The sequence below is a fragment of the Onychostruthus taczanowskii genome, unplaced genomic scaffold (genome assembly GCF_017590055.1).
Source record: "Onychostruthus taczanowskii isolate IOZ18803 unplaced genomic scaffold, ASM1759005v1 scaffold8, whole genome shotgun sequence".
Taxonomy (NCBI): domain Eukaryota; kingdom Metazoa; phylum Chordata; class Aves; order Passeriformes; family Passeridae; genus Onychostruthus; species Onychostruthus taczanowskii.
Genome location: NW_024505892.1, coordinates 9928579 through 9934578, shown reverse-complemented (window position 1 = coordinate 9934578; position 6000 = coordinate 9928579).

Sequence of the window (6000 nt, the reverse complement as noted above, 5' to 3'; positions counted from 1 at the left end):
GGCTTTACTGTGCAAAGCCTCTGCAGGCAACAGCATCACCTAGGGGGGCAGATCCCCAGCAGGCACAGTTCAGCATCTGCTAGCAAAAGACAGTATCAAATACCAGAAATTTCCATTAGACAGTGCCCACGGGACCTGCAGAATGTCTCACAGGAACCAAAAGAAACAGGAACAACTTTTCGGCCTGGCCAGTTATTACAGAGAATTGGTGCCAATGTTTTTTTTAAAGAACAGCACTTCTGGCAGAAGTTTCAAAACCATCAGTGCATGGGGGACAGAAAGCAAGTGCCAGATGGCAGCAAGCCTTGTGTGTGCTCTGGGAAATGGTGTGCTCAACAGGTTCTGAAAGCATCCAAATTTACTGAGCATGAAGCTCAAGAAAAGCCCTTGGGGCTGTCGTACAACAGGAGAACAAGGCAGAGACACACTGAGCGCTACACCTGAGAAAAGGGAGCTGGTTTTGAGTTCACATTTCAGCTTTTTCTCTGACCTTGTCCCACTGGTTGATTAGTGAGGGAAATGGTAACAGCAGGCTGCAGAAGTGGCTGTAGGCTGAAGCATGGTTCCCTGTACCTGTGTCACCACCATTTCCAGCATTCCTTGGTTAGAGTACAAGGGTCTGTGGTGCTGTGAGAAACTCCACACTAAGGCCCAAATGATTGGAAAAGGTAGCCTGCTCTTATGGCCGTGGTGGGGATACAGAACTAAGGGCAGACTGAATGGGAGAGCAGGAGCTTGGAGACAGGAACAAAATTCAGGGCTTGGAAGGAATCCAAGGAAAAGGTGCTGTCAAGGAAGGTTGTTACAGAAGAGCTATTCAAACAAAAGAAATTGATGAATGGGTCAGAATGGAAGCTATAAATCATTGATGAAGATTATTAAGGAGTAAGCAGAGAGTCTGCAAATATTTTATTGTTTTTTAGCTGTAGCTTTTTAAAAAATCCGAAAATCAGTTTTTGCAGAGCCTGATCTCTGTAGGGTTCTTTATAGCAATAATAAAATATCTAAATACTCGATATAGATTTACAATATACTTTATATCAGGTGTTCAACAGGAAGACGTAAAAAGTACAGATATCCTTGTTCAGATTTAGAGGTCCATTTCTATTGGGCAGGGATATATTTTTTTCATATGTAGGTCAACACATATTCTGTTTGGAAGTGGTATGTTTTTACATGATACACACAAAACTAGAACAACAGCTAAAAATTCTGGAATTACCTTGGGTTACTGACTGGGAGTCTGGGGGTCAGATGTGTTTCTGTTGATTTTTGTTGCTGCTGGAACATGCCCCACTCAATTTCCTTTGGTCACTGCAGTACTGCCTGAAGTATCCCAGACTTTCCTGACACTTCCAGTGCCAATACTTTTCCATTGCTCTGGGGAGAACCCAGGCCTGATTCCACGGCTCTGGGAGGCTTCACTAACCTGTGGGTGCTTCTTTCTCCATTTCTCTGCAGGAGAGTTAGCCTAGATTTACATCAATTTGAACTCTTTCAAACTTAAGGTGTTCTCCAGACAAGCAAGATTTTGTAAAACCAAGGTTGAATTTTCCCAAAATATAGTTTATTTAGATGTGAGATTCTGTCTCTGCTCCCCCTCCATGCTGATTTTGTGCCCAAGCTGCATGACATAGCAGGACTCTCTTTCCCACTGCTTAAATGCAAAAATGGTGTGTTGATTTTCCCATCCTAATAGACTTCAGACTAAATCTAGCCTGTGGCATTTTTATTTTGGCTGTGATCACTAGAAGATAAGAAGTAGCTGTCACCATGTGGCAAGCTGAACAAAAAAAAAAAAAAAAAAAAGGAAAAATTGCAACGTAAGAGAGAAGAAAAAGGCGAGAGGAAAGCCAACAACTACTGTCTCTGCTAGAGAAAATCACTTCTTAATAATGCTGATGATTTACACTAATATAAGAGTGAATATTCTTATGTTTATTTTCATAACATCAATTTTGTTGCTAAATGACAAGAGAAGGGGAAGAAAGTACAGCAAGATCTGGAAGCTTTATGGTGAAACTCAAGAGACAAGAACAGGTTTTGGTTTTTTTTTTGGTTTTTGTTTTTTTTTTTTTTTGTTTTGTTTTTTTTTTTTTTTGTTTTGTTTTTTTTTTTTTTTGTTTTGTTTTTTTTTTTTTTTGTTTTGTTTTTTTTTTTTTTTGTTTTGTTTTTTTTTTTTTTTGTTTTTGTTTTTTTGTTTTTTTTTTTGTATTCTACGGATGCACATACAAAGAAGAATCCTTGGCTTTGTTTCACAGGTGGAATTTTAAAAAGGTGGGTCTGGCAAACAGGGTGGGAAGGGCATCCCTTGCATATAGCTCAGTAAGGCCAAGTTTGCTGGTGGGAGTTGGGACTGAATGAGGACAGACAGCAGCATCACTGCTGGAAGCTGCAGGGATGAAGAATTGCCTCCTGCTGCAGCAAAGGCCAGTCAAAGGCAGCTGGGCATTCTCAACCCTCACCACCTCAGGTGGAATGAGAGATGGGCACCAGGACACCATTGGGTTGATTTTTAATGCTAGACTGTGAACAAGACTTGTGAACACCATATTTGCAACAGAACTATTTAAGTATTTCCCAAGTTAAAAAATGGCCACTTGTTTGCTGACAATAGAGATTCTCACTCAATACGTCAGTGGAAGTAGGGAATGAAATGAACCTTAATAAAATACTGAAGAATAAAGTATCCCAGAGAGATAAATAATAATGTTTAAAAAGACAGGCTTGAACATCTTGAAAAAAAGAGTAATAAGAACATGTCAAAGGACTACAAATGAAAGTCTCCAAAGGGACTTGATTAAAAACCAAGCCTTTATAAGAAAGAAAAGATATCTGATGAACCACATCAACAATTACATTCTGAAACAAAACAGGTACATTTCAAAGAATAAATACTTTTCTGAAAAAAACGATTGTGGGACTTAGTCTATAAATAAAATATTGTTAACGACAGGATACAATAAGGATATTGAGTTAAAAAGCAGCAACAATGCTGCTCTTAGTTACAGACAAATTCCAGCTCCAATATCCAAAGCTTCCAGAACACGTCACAAAAATTAGACTTAACGACATGTGCTGTTACACTGCCATCCTGTGGGAAAGTACCTGAAGTTTCCTGAGAACACAAGGGTTTTCCAAATGATAACCTGCTTTCAAAAAGCCTTTGCATATTCTTGTTCTGAGGACAGGAAAACATCAGCAGAGATTTATCTATACCTTAAGAGACGTTGCTCAGGAAACACTAATACTGAAAACACAATAAAACTTGTCTTCAGAGCATTCATGACATCATTGTCTGGACACACAATTTGAACTTCTGAAACCTAGTTTTCTGGCAGTGAAATAAAATGTGTTTACCTTCTTTTCCTCGTGTTGCAAAGCAAACAGACATTCTAGTACGTTAAACATATTGAAATACGAGGGACTGTTCATGTGACTCTCCCAATAACTTCAGCCAATTTAAAATAAAAAATACTTATTAAAATACTTAAAATTACTTATTAAAAATTTAGGAGTCTTGCATTCCCTGTTAATACCAGATCCATAGGATTGTGCCACTTTATAATTCCAGCCTTGCTTCAAGTCTCTGCATTAATATGATATGACTTGATTTTCTTAAAACATTTTAAAGCCCTAAACTGAAAACATGTTCAAAAAAGAAGAAACTAGGATGTTTTGCTAAATTTTAATGTAAGATTTTTTTTTGCTTTTGGCCTACAAGTAAAACTGTAATAAACTGTAAAAAAACTTTTCTGTATTACAGAATTTTAGTTTTGGTAGAACTGTCACCCACAAGAAGTTGATAATACACAACAAAAAAAAAAATCTGTGGTCATAATTGGTCTTGTACCTACTCTGGAGATAACTTTGAGAAGGTAAATGTGGTTCAACGAAGTCAGTGAGGATAAAGAACATTCTTAAACTCTCTTCTGGGAAAGGACTGCTTGCTTGCCCCCATGAACTAAGGGCACCCACTTCAGACTAGAAGGCAAGTTGAGGACTGAACCAACAGGGAAATCTTTCCAGTTCAGAGACTTTCAGATCTCTGAGAAGCAGCCACAGAAATTTAGACTTCCAAATAAACACATACAGCCATTTCTACTGCCCATTTCCATATATTTGGGGCACATCAGCTTTCTAGCATAGTTAGTCCTTATGGATTGCATTCAAAGCACTGGAAATTTAGCATGCCAGATGCAATCATCTCAGGATGCAGAACACCTTGCACAATTGTTCTCTAATTACTAAAGAAATTGATTATCGACTTTAACTTTTTGACCCTTCTTTTTCTTATCAGTATAATATATGTAAAATTCTTCTTTCAGTTGCCTCAACTCAAGCTCCAACTTACGTCAAACAATCAGGTCGTTTGCTCAGAATGACAAATACCAGAAACCCGATTATATTTTGCTATCAAGAGAAAATAACCCACTGATCAGTTAAACAATTAACTTCTGCCAAAATATCACTGCGCCTTTAGCACTCTCCAAGTTACCCAACTCCAGATCTTGTTTCTATTTTGTGCACTCGAGTGACACCTCGAGGCTGCCACTGCATGTGACAGATTTTACCCTCTGTTGAAAGCTAGGCTCTGACAAGAACCTTGATCCATTCTTCATCATCCTGGAATTCCTGCGAGATTTTCAGAATGCATCTGGTATCTCCAAACTGCTCACCTGTAACCCACAATATGCCACCTCAGTTCGTGTCCCTTCCTACTTCCCACACATCCCAAAAGTAAGATAATGGAAAGCTTTCTCTGTACAAGCCCCTGCAACTGAAATAACAGGTGAACACAGGGAGCACATGCTTTTGAAGCCATTGAAAAACTCCATGCATACGTGTTCCATATTTTTCAAGTGTCTTGGTTTTCTGCTTCTGGCAGAATAGAAATTGCACACTTATCTCTGCTTATGAACAGGACGTGTTGTGTTTGGAGTCTGCTTTCTTTTCTTTGGTCTGTTCCACAGGCCATCAAATTAAAGACAAAACTCATCCTGTTATTTTGGGGGCTGTACAGGTTCCCCTGCATTCTTAAGATGCTGCTCCTGACTTGCATTGCTTTTGCAATAATGAGCAAAGTCCAAATATTTTTTTAAAAATTTCCATGCCAGGAAATGGAAAAAAAAAAATATTCGCGACACTGATACAGGAATACACATTGCAACATCTTTAGCTGTAATGAAAGTATGATTGGCAGCCTCAGGAACCGCTTAATATCAGCAGGTCATGTTTTGCACTGTGCAAAGCACATCAGAAGAACTGTAAGACATAGGACCTTGTAAGAAGTAACATGAGGTGAAAAAGTCTTCTTTGCATCAGCATGTCAATCCTTGGCTTACAGCACCTTTCTATCTGGAACATTCTTAACTCCAGAATAGCAATTTTTAATTAGTCCAGGATGGAAGCAACAAATTTAACACAGACTTATTTGTTTTTATCAATTTTTTATAAGTAAGAACTGCAGTATTGTCATCTGTCTCTACCCCCCAAAAACCCAACTAAACAAGTCAGCTAAAGAGGTCAGATTTGTTCTCCCCTGACACGCAAAATGGCCCTGATCACTACTTGCTTGTAGATCTCAGATGGCACAAATACCTTGTGTTTTTCAAAGGTGTAATGGTCACAGAAATCTTTAAGACATTCTTTCGAAACAAGTGTTCCTGGAAACTTGGCACAAGCTTTTGCTAGTAACAGAAAATCTGTTGATATCTCATGCCAGGCTTATTTAGAAGGCTTTATAGCCCATTACTGCTGGTCAAATTAGACAGTATCAAATCTGCTTTCCATGTCAATGATTAAAAATGACAGGTTTTGAGTTTGCCATAACTGAGCCTCTCAGCTGCCAGAAAGTAAGTTAGGAAGGAATATCTGGATTTCTGGTCCAATCTCTTGTTCAATGCAAGGCCAACCTGAAAGTGAGACCAGGTTGTTCAAGGTCATTATTTCATAGAGTCTGGGGTACTACACAGGACAGAGAGATAAAAGAATGGAGAT